This window comes from Passer montanus, unplaced genomic scaffold (genome assembly GCF_014805655.1).
Source record: "Passer montanus isolate IOZ18808 unplaced genomic scaffold, ASM1480565v1 scaffold94, whole genome shotgun sequence".
Taxonomy (NCBI): domain Eukaryota; kingdom Metazoa; phylum Chordata; class Aves; order Passeriformes; family Passeridae; genus Passer; species Passer montanus.
This window is the reverse complement of record NW_024374812.1, coordinates 817,542-833,657: the sequence shown is the minus strand read 5'-3', so window position 1 is coordinate 833,657 and position 16,116 is coordinate 817,542.

Sequence of the window (16,116 nt, the reverse complement as noted above, 5' to 3'; positions counted from 1 at the left end):
TTAACTTTATTAAATTAATTTAATGAATTTGTACCTGTACTTCTGGAGAAATGCTAAAATCAAATGAACAGTCCTTGGAGATGTCTTCAGCAGAAACATTGTGGAACTGTCCTAGAACATTAAATACTTGAGTGTGAAAGTAAGTAACCATGATTAAAAGTGAAAAGGAAACTTATTCTGCTTTTTCTATTGCCCAGACTGAGGGTGAGGAAAAGGAAAAATCAAAAGTTTGACTGTGTCAGATAAGCAGATTTGCCACATCTGCTGTAAAGCAATTTAATTTTAACATATATTTCAATATGTGGATAAATTTAAATTAGATTTTTTTGCAAAAAAAAAAAATAGGTAAAAGGTTTTTAAAATCCTTTTCAGTTTTTTCCACTAAAATATCAACTTTTGGAGAAGGAGAAATAAATGTTTGGGCAAATAAATCTGTGAAACTCTTGTTAAAGTAACATTTTATTGCCATCAAATTAAAAAGCTTAACATTGCAAATAATATGTATACAACCTTATATGAAATATTTGCTTATTCAGGATATGATCCAAGGTCCCAACAATAATTTATTTCAAGACTTGTCTCTCAGTGTTGCATAATCACCATGAGCGTCTGTTCCGCAAGCAACAGATTATTTTTGGCCGGATTACCCTCTGATCTATTACTATTAATAATCTGAGCACACTTCAAGCCCCAGAACATCTAGTTTTTGGTTTTATGACCCCTGTATATTTTTGTTAATGGTCTATACAGATCTGATTCTACCTGATTGAACTGCTATATGTTCTTACCATTAGGAAGTTGTTTTTATTTCCATGTCAAATGTTCTGGTTTTTCCCTTAGTCCTTTAGCACATTTTAAAAGCAAAATTATTTTTTTAAAATGTGGCTGCAAGTTTTCTGGCCTTGGCAGGCTCTCTAATTTTTATTTTTAATTTCACTTAATAATTTTATTGAACGAACAATAATTATCACTGCCTTTTCTGCTGAACTAGCTATCTGAGCAGTTTGGTGTCGAAATACCTTTAGTTTTTGACACTGGAACTTTCAGTGGAGTTTTAAGCAATTATTTCACTGATGTTCCTGTTAAAATCTCAGCCAAGGTTCCCATTTACACTCCCATGCTGCCCATGGGAACATGCCCATGTTCCCATGTTGGAGGTTTGGGGGGTTTACTATTTTCTTAGTTCTTGTCTCTGTAAAACATTGCCATCTCCAAACACATTCATGACCTAGATAAATCTGAAGCAAGTTCATGATTTGAAGTTAGTGGGTACTCTCTGGTGTCAGATTGGAGTATACTTGTAACTCTTTGACTTGGAAATTTATCTGATCAGAAAAAGGGGGAAAAAAATTCCTTTATGAGATTAAGGAAATGTTTATTCAATGTCAAAATATTCAAGGGAGTAGAGAAAAGTCTCCAAAGTTTCATGGCCAGGACAATGAGTCATTATGATTGTTGGACCCCAAAAATTGATTCATAACCCAAGTGCTGTTCATTGATTCATAACCTTTTGTGCTTCAGCCCAATGCTCAGCTCTGTATGAGTTACACCTTTCCCACCACCAATCTCAAAACATTTTAAGTAGGCCCCTGAACTTACTCCTTATCATAACTACGTGGCACATTTGATTCACAAAGAGCAGCTTCTGACTCTTGGATTTATTAGCAAATTACTCATGGAGCAAACACACTAACTACAAACTTATTTTTCTAGAGCAAGGTGTTACTCACTGTGAGTCAAATCAGCTCTTGTGCTGACTAAGCTTAGCAGGTGAGTCTGGCAGAGTAGGAGCAACGTTCTCACCTCTGCCCTGAGATTTGGTTCTCTGTTCACACAGTCCCCATTTAGCCCCATTAATGACAGACAGGTAATGTAGTAAAGGGAGAGTTTTATCAGATGATGAGAATTGGAACAGAGCTCACATGGCCTGTTAACAGACAAGCAGTGATGGCTCTGCCACCTACAGCTGAAGACTGTCAAGAACTTTGTCCTTTGTGCTGCCATCTTTAACCCTGACTCCTGCTAGGTGTCATTCTGTTGCCTTGGAGAACTGGCAGAAGGGGTGAATTTAGACCTTTCATTTGCTTCGTTTTTAAAGATAAACACCAACATTTGTTGGGAAAAGACTTCAGCTCTCCAAATCAACATGGAATCTGCTCGTTGAAGTTTCTCTTTGACTTTTCCTAAAACCAGAAATATCTGCTACAAAGCAGGCACAATGTATAGTCCTTCCAAATCCTGGACCTCTGTGTAAATATTTCCCCAGTTCATCTCTTCCTTTGGACGTGACTCAGTGGCACAGGCGCAGCTCACAATTTTGCAGCCAGGCTCAAGAAGGGCTGTTTGTTGTCCTAAGAGCCAGTTTTAACTTTACAATCTCTAACTGCTATTTTTTGTTTGTTTGTTTGTTTCCTAATACCAACACGCAATTTTGGTCTTAGATGTCTTAGGGATCCAAAAGGGCTGCTGGTGAATTCCAAGGTCATTTGACTTTCATTTATGCTTTGGAGAAATAGTTCTGCTGCTCTGATTCTTTATTTCTAAGGGCAAGAAGAAACAGCATTAGTAGAAGACAGAAGCCTGCAACACAAGGAAGAATCAGTAAATTATACAGGAACTGTATTTATTAAAGTATCCTTTGCCTCTGCCCTCATTACAGGTTTAACAAGAATTCACATACAGCTGTGTGGGGAATGAGGGAGGAAAATAAAGTCATTTTCCTTTGCCAGGTGAAGGTCATTTGGAAAGGTCTGATCTTTTTACTGCTATTCTTTACTTTTCTTTATTTTGTACAATTAATTCTGTTCTGTACAGCAGCTGTTGTGATTGTATTTAAATGTGAGTGCGCACTTGGTCACCAACAAACAATGTCCTATTTATTGCTTTGGACTTTTGGTTTGTTTTTTTTCCTTCCATTTAATTTAATTTATAATTCAGTGGTGAAAAACATAATCTTTTATATTTCTATTTCCTATACAAGCTACCTGTTTTACATGAGTCTATGAAGATAATGACCACATTTGATCAAACATTTCACGGCAATAAAATCTATGTTGATTTAACCCTGATCTGTCTGGTGCTTCAAAGTAATTTCCATCTCTGAAAAAAGATTATCAAACTTGACCAGGAACCAGATCTATGACGTTACAAGACTTAGAATTTTCATCAAACAGGTAAGACATACAAAGCAGAGAAACTATAAAAATATTATTCTGAAATTACAACAAGGAAACCACTTTATACAGAGATTGAAATTTGGATTTATCCCACCTAAATGTGACTGTGTTAAACAGTTATCTAGTCTAGAATGTGTAACCCAGATTTAATGTTTTTGTGTAAAGAGAAAGATCTAATGCAAGGCAATTTGTATTGTCCTAAAGCAGGAATCCAAACTGGTTAGGATGATTTACATTAGATAAGTGGTAGATTAGATTAGGAAAAGCAGCAGGAGTCCTCATGTCTATTGTGTATTGTCCTAAAGCAGGAATCCAAACTGGTTAGGATGATTTACATTAGAAAGTGGTGGATTAGATTAGGAAAAGCAGCAGGACTCCTCATGTCTATTAACTCATAATGGATGCACCCTAGAAAACTTGCTAACCCTTGATATTCAATATTTAGAGGCCACTCAGATGTGCTCTTCCCATAACTGTGGGAAAGGTTGTGACAATGCTGGCAATCAAATCCTCACCTCCACAGCCTCAAACTAATTATTTAATCTTCTCCCTGAAAAATTGCAGCAGTTCATTTCCAAGTGCTACTTCAGCCAAGGTTCTGGGCAGACTTCCACTGCTCTCACTCGAGATTTTGATTCTTATATTGTGGCACAAGGTTTGACTCTTTCCAGGCAGAAACAACAGTCATAAAGTCTTTAGATGTAAACTATATCCTCTTTTCCTCTTTCAGGTATGACTTAAAGCAACTCTAGCTCAAAGGTTTAGCCAAGCTTTCCAAAAACAAATAGATCTAAAAATTTTCCCTAAAAATTAAACAAAAAACAAAATGATGTGGTTTTAACAGAAATTTTATAGACATACATATTCAAAACTGTTTGGGAAACCTGATGGAAATCCTTCATTTTGTGTTGTTTCAGAATTGACTTTCTGAGCAATCCTAGACAACTCACCAAGGCCAAAGCTGTAGTGAGAAAAACTTCAGAAGAGTTTCAGATAGAAAAGGAAGTGTGTTGGGAGGAAGTTCCCACATATTTAAACTTATTTTATCCAACTGTCACCTCTGTTCCCTAACAAATGAACTTTCAATAATTAATACTACCCCTGTAATCTTCTAGGAAATACAATTTCCCAGGCGTTGCAGTGAACACCTCTAATCAATTCTGTATGTGCTCTTCTCCAAAATCAGAGGAAATGCAACTGTGACAATTTCATCAGTATTTTAGACGCAGTCACATGAGAGGCTGCCTTTCCTATCTCTCTTCACTTTGGTGTGTTAATTTTTCCACTCAATACATTAAAACAAAAAGAAAACAGTTCCACTGAGATTCGCAGGGGTGCAGTGCCAAAGTGCAAGTCAATGTGCAAAAGTAGCCTCTAAGCTGTAGATAGTGCACCATACAAGAAGATGAAAAGGAAAAAAGGAATAGAAAAAAAATAATCTGTCAGATTTTATATGCAAACTGCACACAGAGAGCTTGGGCAAATTTGCATTCAGAGTAAGTGACCAGGCAAAAAAGGGATCAAACCTGTAAAATACTGAGTGTCCTGAACTTCAGGAATTAGCAGAGTAGTTCAAGTATGTATGGTAATATTATCTTTTGTTTCAGCAGCAGAGCTCCCAATTGTTATAAAGGCTGGTTATTTATATTTTGCTGGAAAGTACAGTTTAGTTTCTAGGCAGGGACTAAAAACCTAATCTAACAAAATCTAACCTCTTAACTCCTGTTCAGGTTCACCTTCCCATAAAAGAACATGAATAAGAAATTAATGGGACATTCAAGCCTTAATGGAAAGGGCATTTTGCTCTAGGCAGAGTTTATGTTGTGGAGTTTTATAATGGAAAGATATTTGAATTAGTGATATATAAATGCAGCTCCTGAAGCAACTCAAAATATCAAGATTTGGAGACTGGCCCTGTCTACCCTGTCTGACTCACACTGCTTCTCTAGAAGGATCAGGGTCTTATCTGTCTGTCAATCCTTTGTGTATGCTTTGGATTCTCAAAGAAACCTGAAATGGGGGTGAACATCATCTCTCAGCCAGGATAAATGTACATTGCTTTTGTCTGTCTACATGCACAGGGATCAGGGTCTTATCTGTCTGTCAATCCTTTGTGTATGCTTTGGATTCTCAAAGAAACCTGAAATGGGGGCGAACATCATCTCTCAGCCAGGATAAACGTACATTGCTTTTGTCTGTCTACATGCGCAGTAGTAATATTTTGGTTCAGAGGCCCCCACTTTAATTTCCGTCTTAATCTGGAGAAAAGGAAGCTGAGGGAATACCTTATTTTTCTCTGCAACCACCTGAAGTAAGGTAATAATGAGGTGGCTGTCAGTCTCTTCTCCCAGGTAAGAAGTGACAGCAAGAGAGGAAATGGATTCCAGTAGCACCAGGGGAGATTTAGATTAGATATGTAGAAAACTTTCATCATGGAAAGTGTTGTAAAGAATTGGAACAGGCTGCCCAGGGACATGGGGAAAATAACATGTGGAAGAGTCATTTGAGGACATGGTTTAGAGGTGAGCATGGTTGGACTTGATGATCGTAAATATTTTTTCCAACCATTCTGTGATTCTGTGATCCAAAGTCTTAGACTGGGCATGTGATGGCAGGAAGATGATCCCACTACTGCTACCACCCAGAGCTATCTATATTTCATATGTCAGGGTTTTTTTATTAATTAATGTATTTAACACAAATATTAATGAACCACTCTGGGCCATCATTATGGTCAGATAAATTAAGATGTTATCAAAGCACTGAATCTTTGCCAATTAACATGCAGTGTGAAGCCAGTAATAAAACTGCACAGAAAATTAGGAATGGCCAGTAGAGAGCATGTTAGTGGAACTGTGTACTCTGTGAATAAACTGCTGGAAGTATGCCAAGATATTATCGCCTTATTTATCAAATTTGGATCTGAGAAAGAAGTGGGAAAACTTTCCCTTGAAAATTGCCTATGATATAAAAATAAAAATGAAAAATGAGCAAACAGATAAAAATCTTACACAATGACCTATGGACAGGTGTATGAGGAAATCCACTTAAAAATGGTGATTTTTGAATCTCATTAAAAGTATGTGTTTTTCCCCCTTTATTCCTATCAATTAAATCAGAAACCCAAAATCCTGTGTGACAAAACCACTTTTGAAAACTGTATTGGGGAAATATGCCTGTGGTGACACCAACTGTTTAGAGTAAAAAAAATGTTTCATGCCTGATTAACAAGCCAAGTGCACTGTGGAAGCAGAAGAAGCTTTTGTGAACTAACTCTCTTACTTTTGTAGCAAAATTAATTGAGAAGTACCACTGGCCTTTGCTTACTTTTCATTGTTACCATATAATTAGTTTTCAACTCCATTTAATCTGCTTTTCACTGAACCCCTAAACAAAACCACATGTTTTCCCAGTTCTCTAATTTTAGACATAGAAATCAGGCATAAATTTGGACAGGTTGGTTAGAGCAACTCCGTTGACTCTAGAGGAAGCTTAGTTTGATTAAACACCTAAATTTAATACAAAGGAAAAAACCTCACACTAAACTTACCTGCTATTGAAGAAGGAGTTTCAGCAACCTTATCTGTTGTCCATCCTGTCCTCCAGTTTTTCAGGTTCAATTCACCCACCAGACTGGAGAGTGTTTCCAGTCACAGTCAGTTTGCTGGGGCTGCAGCCTCAGTTCCAGACTCCGCACTGTTATCAAGCTGCTGAGCTCTCTCAAGGCTGTTGTCTTGAGGAAAAAAAAAGAATCACAGCACCTCAAAAATGGCCACTGCATAGACAAGCAAGAATGAGCATAGGAAGAATATTCCTCATGGAAATCAACAGGGTCATAGCCTACACCAGTGGGAAACCAAGCTGTCACAGATGAAGTTTTGAATAATTTGGTTTATACGTTGTTTGGGTTTTTTGTAGTTTTGGGGTTTTTTTGTTTTTTTTTTTTTTTCATTAGTATTTCTAAACAGATTAATCTCTGGTCCTGAGGCCAACTGTCACAGCATGGCCACACTGCTACAATTAAACTTCAGCTGGAAACCAGACAGGGAATTGATCCTTAGGCTGCTGTAAAGGAGTTTCCACCACATAACCAAGGATGTGGTAAGTTCCCTGACATGTGATGTGTTCTGCAGGCAGAACACACAGGCAGCAGGATGATCTATGTGCTATTCCAGCTATTTCAATCAGCAAAACTAATATTTGGGACAGTGAATATATTTCAGTCTTTATTTATTAGTACAGTTCAAATCTATGCATTTTTTTGTTAATTGCCTGCCAAAACTTAAGCGGCATCTCATTCATTACTCATTCAATTATGATAGAAGATGGATTTTGACTTTTCAGTCTCAGCTGCTGTTAGTAATTTCTGGGTAGAATTTCTCAGAAGTCTGTGACCCTCAGCTTTCATAAGCAGCTTCTTGACACTTAGCTGCTTCTTTTGAGTAGTTGATTATGTTTCACTACATGCTCCTATCATGTCACTACTGTTCCTATCAGTCACTTCTGGCACACAGATCATCTTGAACTTCGTGCAAAGTGCAATAAAGACAACCTGCCCTCAGGAAGGGCATTAAAAACATTCCATAAAATATCTGCAGATAATTCAAATCAGACAAATGTGCCACAGCAACTATCAACAAGGACCATGCAGGGAGAGAGCCAAAGATGAAGGCAAAGCCAGAAGAAGTCGATCACAAATTAGCTTTTGGAGTAAGGTACGTTTTTCATTTCATAATGTTGAAATAAGTGTTACAGAATTATGATGTGGATCTCCTGTCGTATCTGTCAGCCCCATATTTCAGGGAGTCTTGTCAGGATCAGAGGAAACCTCAGTGAGGTGAACATTCTCAGCCTCCTACTGAAAGGCTGCATCAGCTGTAGCTGCTGAATGACCCCAGGAGCAAAGTAAAAGTCACATATTCTAGACAAAATAAACAACTATATTATTATTCAAATTATAATAATGTGTGTCAATGAAGATGATCTGTGTAAAGTAATATAACAACAACAACAATAATAATAATAGTGAATATCATTATTATTAATACAGGCAGTCAGTATTTTTATATCCCAAAATGCTAAAGCTTTCTTCTAATGTTAGCCACACACTAATAATTCTTGGGATGACAAACAAAAGTCTGATCCACTGAATAATATTTAAATATTATTAGATTAAATGTGTCTATTATTTACCATGGAGAACGATGTCCTCTAAATACCAGTTCAAAGAGAACCTCCTAGTTTCCTCCTTTCACCTAGTTACAGAATAGCCCTAAAGAGTGATAATTCTTTTTATTTTCCAATATCACACTACATCGTTCATTTCTGGTACTCAAGTACCTTGGGGCTATCTTAATGACCCTGATCAGCCTTTATTTGAGTCAATAACAAAATACCCAAGGACTTCAATATGGCCGGGATTAATTCCAAACAGCTCTGTTTATTAGCAATATTTTTTCCACTTATTCTATAGGACTTCTTGTATTCCTCAGAAAAGCAATACAGAATGGCTTCTCCCCTCCACATGAGGTGGTTGCACCCAGACTTCACAAGAGGATAGATCTCTGATGTGGGCTACCCCTTTTCCCTTGTGCTTGGGTGACTGCTGGTTAATCCAAGCCAAAACTCTTCTAGGAGCTCTTCTAGCATTGGGAGAGTATGGGAGATCAGTAGAAATGGCAGAGCAATACTCAAACTATTTACTGTTTCATTATTCCTTCATAACTCCCCAAAATTATCATTCTCAAAAATAACAGTTACAACACAGCTGGATTCTCTTTAGCCCCTGAAACCCTGGTGGCTGTTTCCAAATATCTCCTGTCCCACCAAAAACCTGTCCTGCAACCACAGTGTGTGTCCACTGAACTCATCCTGGCCTGCCTCTGGGAGGAATACACACGAGCCCATGTGGCCCTGGCCTGATTTCAATGTGTATTATCTGTAAATATTTAGAGGTGTGTGTTGTCCACACAAGGATGTTGTTCCCTGCATTCCAGTTTCTCCCCTGCAGATGATCTGTCAGATCATTATAAGCAATTGTTCTGATTTCATCCTCATGTTGAGGGGGCAAGGTGGCACAAGGAGTAGAAATGTTTTGGGCTTTTTAAGGTGATTTTTGGTTTTCTTACATCTAACACATGAGGTTTTTTCCTATACTCCATCCAAAATAATGGAAAGCCATTATTTCCAGGTTTGTGAAATCTCAAGAATGAGAAAAAAGGAAGAGGGAAGATTTTAATAGCAAGAATCAGTCTAATGCAATAATCAAACCAGAGCAGCAGGCCCTGTGACCTCTCACAACTATTATTAACTAGTGCCTTGAAAGAAGAAAACAAATGCTATGGATAAAAACAAAGGAATAATTTCTTCTGTGGTTGCACAATATCTTACAATATGACAACTTGGGCAGCTTTCAAAGAAATGATCACTGCCTGGAAAATAAATATTTCTTTTTTTATAACTTAGTGAAACATAGTAGCTAATTTGTTGCTAAAATTTTCAAAATATGAACAATAAAATCCACATAATTAGATACTTAACAGTCTGGCATCAGTTCTGTTCCCACTAATGAATTTTCTGACTGAGGACTCAATTAATAAAAAAATTAAAGGATGATAATGTAATTAACACTAATCAACATTGGTTTACAGAAAATAAATGCTGTCAAATAAACTTGTTTTTCTTCCTTTTAATGAGATGACAAATTTGATCAAGTTCTAGAGCACATTTAACTTGCAACCACAAGGATGTTGACTACAAATATAATAATCCATCAAAATCCTAAATGGCATAAATGCATATAAATCTATCTATTTGATCCAGAAATTGATTAAAAAGAGAGAATAATGATTAAATATGTAAATTCCTAAACGAGCTTCAGATTTAAATTCATGTCCTGACAATAGTTTATATTCTCATTTATGAGAATAAATAATATCATTGATGATAATGTTTGTAATTTGACTGAGAGATTGCAGAAAAACTGATTAAGGGGAAAAATGTACCATGATTTGAATTGTTCAACAAGCTACAGTAATCAACTTATTAAAAGATGAAAAAGGAATTTCTACATCTTAGAAGAAAATATATTTTTTTCCTCTATGAAATTGTGGAGTCCACTCTGAAAAGCAGCAGCTCTGAAAGGGAGATTTTGGTTGTAGGGGATGATCCACCAAGCATGAGCTTGAACTTGAGGACAGAGGCCAAGTGTCTTGTGTCTGACTAAACAAAAGGATATCATGTACTTATCCATAAAGGTCATTTTGCATCCATCACAGGTATGAAGCAACAGCGCATGGAAGATGAAGCTCATTTCTGACACATCCCTTTCATAAAGCTGTTGGTGAGCTGAATAAAGTGATGTGCCGCCCCTGGTGTCACCAAAATATTGTTTGAATCTTTACAGAAAATACCTGGGCTCCTGGTGGACACCAGCAATGTGTCCTTCACACCCAAGTGGCAAAGGGGTATCCTGGAGGTGCTGGAAGCAGCTGGGAGGGGATCATTCCCCTCTGCTCAGCACTGGTGAGCTCACAGCTGTGTCCAGCTCAGGGCTTCTCAGTGCCAGAGGGACACGAACAGACTGCAGAGAGTCCAACAAAGGAGTCAGCACTGGTGAGCTCACAGCTGTGTCCAGCTCAGGGCTTCTCAGTGCCAGAGGGACACGACAGACTGCAGAGTCCAACAAAGGACCCCTGAGGTGATTCAGATTCTGGAGCATCTCTCATGGGGAAAGGCTGAGAAAGCTGTCACAGGTTAGCCTTGAGAAGAGAAGGCTCAAGGGGGGTTTTATCCATCCCTAAATCCCTGAAGGGAGAATGCAAAGAGAGCAGAGCTGGGCTCCTCTCAGAGATGTCCAGAGGTCAAGTGCATCCACTGATACACAGAAGCTCCTCTAAACAGCAGGAAACACTTTTTTATTGTGGAGGTGGCCCAGCACTGGCATAGGTTGCCCAGGAAGGTTGTGGACTTTCCTCCCTAGAGCTATTAGAAGTCATCTAGACGTGGTCCTGGGCACCAGGGCTGGGTGGCCCTGCTTGAGCAGGGGAGATGAACCGTGCTGGCCTCCAGAGGTCCCTTCCAACTTCAACCATTCTGTGATTCTGTGAAGTGTAAAAGAATCTATTATAAAATGAAAGGCAAAACAAGCTTAATTTATTCATCTTAACAGCAAGGTGATACAGGGAACTAACTGCAAGAGTTAATAGATACACCCTATCAAAAAATTTTACAGTTCGAGGATTCAGTTTCAATAAAACCCTGAATGGAAAACAGATTTCTATCTTTATCAGATGTATAAGAAATATATAATTTATTAAATTAGGCAAAGATTTTATGTCCATGGCCTCAGAGAGTAAAACCAAGATAGTGTTATTATTAGTGCTTCTGCAGGAACACTGTGGCTCATCCAACAGTTGTTCCATGCAGATTTTCTGGCCCATGTTCTGCATGAGTTACATTAACTGAGCAATTGCAGCTTTTGTTTCCACAAAGCTGTGATCATCCCACGGTTCCTGGTCTATCTTGTGGCTATTTTCATGACTTGCACAAAATAGATTTGCTGCTCTACTTTAGACTAATTCCATATTCAGAGGATACACAAATGGAATCCCCTGGGGAATGAGAGAAGCTGACCAAACAGCAGCACCCTTCATTTGCACAAGAGATTCAATGTGGCATAAGGAATGTTGACATCATAGGGAACTTGGCTGGATGTTGTTCTTGGTGCTGCAACATTGATCCTTTTTTTTTTTTTTTTTTTTTTTTTTTTTTTTTTTTTTAATTTTTTTCAGCCAGGCATCTTCCTGATGTTCCTGCCTCTGGGATGTAATCAGATTGGTTTTGATCAATTGTGTTCAAGGCAGGGCTGGACAGGGCTTGGAGCAACCTGGAGTGGTGAAAGCTGTTCCTGCCTATGGTAGGGGATTGGAACGAGATGGGTTTTGAGGCTCTTCCCAACCCAAACTATTCTGGGATTCTGTCATTCTATCATTCTCTAAATTATGATTAACAACAAATAAGGTAAGTCAAAATGGAGTTTCAGTAAAGAAATTGATATAGACAAGGTCATGCTCACAGAATCAATCCAGGTAGGGCTGGGAAAGAGAAGCATCCTCCTAAATTTCAGTCCCCTTCTCCACTACACTGATTAAGTTCCCTTCATTTATACACCATATGCTTTTAAGAGTATTTCTGGTTTATGTTTTCATGAAGGTTTACAGATTCATCATTAACTTATAATCAACACTAGTTACAAGAGGGGTTTTATTAAAAAATGCAAAGACTGAAACAAGGTTGGTCATTCAGGGAACTCTGACACTGCTCTTGTGATTCCAGCATGTGAGAAAACTCAGTGTAAAGCTCCTGTAAAAAACAGTGGGCCCTGACAAAAATTAGTGATTACCTTGTTGGTGAAAAAATTGACCATGATGAACCTTAATAACAAAGACTAATGTTGTCAAAAATGTAACAGCAATTCTAAGAGCCATTTTTTTAAGGAGCATTGTCATTAGATCTTTATGAAAGTGTTCTGAAACTCCATAAACAAATCTGTTATCAAAGTGCAGATTTTCATATTTTTTTGCATTGTACTCTTCTGGTAGCCAAATCAAATCATTAGATGTTCATTTCAAAACTAGGAGTGGGAGAAAAGCTAAAATTTGAATTTTCAAATTTCTCATTTTGGTAGCGGAGAACAAAATGTTTAATTTCAGAACTGTTAAAAATTATTCATTTACACTTGCTCATTCTTTGCCTGTTAGGCAGGAAACATTGACTTTTATTGTGTTTCTGCATTTATAATATGAAAGCAATGATATACAATTACCTTAGGAATACAAGTCTAAATTGCATTTTTATATTAATATTAATATCATGTTCTATAACTAGAATGAATATTTCATGGAAAGTGGTGAGGATGCAGTTAACCTAAGTCAAACAAGTTTGTGCCTAATTTTTTAGGTTCTATCTGAATTATTTGCCATGACTTAACTAGCACAGAGTAGTTTATATCCATATTAATAAACTTTAAGTGACTGAATGGACTCTAAATCCAAGTGACCATATTGATTCAGACTCCTGGGAACAGTGTCTGGTCTTTCCTGCCCCTCAAACTGTGCCTGGAAGCTGCCTGGAATTTCTGATATGAGCCAAAACCATGTCAGGATCCTGTGAACTTCTGAGCAATAGGAAAATTGAGTAATAAAAAATGCTCCTTGTCAGATGGAAGGGAAGGGAAGGGAAGGGAAGGAACCTAAACCCCCTCTAATACTTGGGCTAAATTTCCTGAAATCCACAGTGCAGTATATGAACAAACTGAAGGGAGAATCCAGGGAATGGTGTAACTCCAGATACATTATGAGCAATTTTGGAAGCCTGAAATGCATTTCCCCTATAGATGCAGTTTGCTGACTTTGCTATGTGGTCTTTCATGTACCCAGAATTTTTTCTCTCCCTAAAGCATTGCCTGTGGTCATATTTTCTGAGTGCCTATTGCAAGAAAGCAAGTTAAGAGAGTGGAGAAATTAAAAAGCAAGGGGGCTGGGAGTGATACTGGAGGAAAAAGTTGTATTCTCAAAACAGTTAATGGGCCAGGTCTTAATTTTTCTTCTCTCCCCTTAAATCTGATTAACTCTCTCCTGCCTTGAAATTTAAATATATAATTTGCTCTACTGCTCTACTTCTTCCTAAAATGGAAGAAGTGTATTTCCTCACATAAATATAATTTAAATATTGTTTTTTGGCTAAATCACATACAAACACTTGTTATCCAAGATAGCTTAACCAAATTAAACTAATAAAAATGGAATCTCCTAACTTCTGGACATATTAAATATTCACTAAAGCTAAGACCTCCCTTTAATGGGTGCAGTTTGCCCATTCTTGATTTTGTGACTCTATTTAGGTGTAGGGAGTTGTTTGGGAATGGGAAAAATAGATAAATAAAATGGATATGTTTTATTCAGATACACAAGCTAATCTCAGTGGTGGTCCATATCCTAGCTGAGGAAAATGAAAGATAACCTGATATGACTGATTTCAAATTTTCAAGGAAACAAGTTCAGCAACTTTTCAGTGTGTTTTGTTTGGCTTCTTGGAGGAAGAAGGTTTAGAAAGGATTAATTTGCTCTCAAAAGGTGAATGTGGAGACAAAGGATAACCATGCAGCAGTGAGAGCAGCTCTTGAGAGCTCCCAGCCTCCTCTTTGTGTTCCAAGGGATAAATCATCCATAAAGTCTTCACTTTAATGCTCTATTACCTAACTCCTGCTTTTCCTGTCAGTCATGGAATGCTGGGAAGTTGGCACTGAGTATTCAAAGAGGTTTTGGTCCTGAGACAAGGAGACACAAGGCAACAACACAGGCAATCCAAGCTCAGCTGGAAGGGCAATACAACCTGGGCAAGGCTTTGAGCTCCCTGTCTCAGGGAACCAAGCACTTCTGAAGTTCACTCAGCCTGAGATGAGTACCCACATAAGATCAAAATAAAGATTAAAGGACAGTGGAATGGGAAAAAAGAGTCCTGAAATTTTCTTCAGTCTTAGCCTGGGAGATCTGATTGCTGTTTCAGCTCCAGAGGGTTTGGGGTCTGCAGAACAGCTCTGAAGAGAGGATGCCAAAGCTGGATCCCACCCCACATTGCCTCAAGGTAGAGGTCCTTGTTAGCATCATGTACCCAGATTTCTTGTGAGGAAAAAACCCCAGGCAGTACAGAGGGATAAAACACATGGATTGCAAACAAAATGAATCTTGGATGCAAGAGTTCCCCTCAGTATAGTAACAACATATAATGCAACAGACAATTTGTATAATGCAACAAACAATTTGTATAATGCAACAAACTCTTGGAGGGGCTTCATTTTCCAAAGAGCCCACTGTGAGGTTTGGTCTGGGAGAAACTGGACCTGACCCATCAGTGCGAGGGTGCACCGGTTGGGGTTCCTGACATCCAAAATTGGTCACTAAATGGGTACCAGAGAAAGGTGAGCAATGTTGGAACTAATTTTTTATCATAATTAGACAAAATCAGTCTTCAGCTTTGGTGTCCTCACCAAAAAAAGGTGCTGGAATGGGTTCAGAGTAGGGAAATGAAGCTGGTGAAGGATGTAAAGAACCTGTTCTGGGAGGATTGACTGAGGGAGCTGGGGACGTTAAATGTGGCAAACAGTTTGGACCTGTCCATAAGGGTTCAACACACGTGTCTGAGCTTTCCTGCCTTGTTAAAAGCTGCTCTAGGTATTCTTCTTGCTGGGTTTGGTGATGCCCTTCCCTGAAGAAAGCACTGGTAGGTTCAGGAAAATGTAAAATAATGGGAACAGAATTTTTAGCAGGGCCTGTAATGCCAGAGCAAGGGTTTCAAACAAAAAAAAGACAGATTTCAACAAGATACAATGATTTTTCAATGAGGATGGTGAAACATTATTACAGGTTACCTGGAGAGGTGATGGATACCTCATTTCTGGAAATGTTCAAGGCCGGGTTGGACAGGGCTTGGAGCAACCTGAGATAGTGGGAAGATGTCCCTGCTCAAGGCAGGGGGTTGGACTAGATGCTCTTTTAAGTCCCTCTCCAGTCCAAATTATTCTATCATCCTACAATTGTATGGTTCTATGAAAAACCCTCCTTTTCTGGAGATGGTTATGTCTGGGATATAGTAGGAAACACAGATTTAACAGCAAACATTATGGAAAGATGGATTTTTAAGAGAGGAGTCTTAGTATTTTTCACAAAGAAAAGGTATAAAGTGCCCACCAAAGCAATGATTTTGTAAATCCATTTGTAGGCTGGCAGTAAATTTCAAGACACCTGCAATGAAAATTAAAAGCTTTATAATTAAAAATAAGCTTCTTAATACAATATACTGATTTCTGAAATACACATGAGAACTTATAGAAGAAAAATATCAGGAGAAAAAAAAGAGCTGATTTGGAGGAAAAGGTACC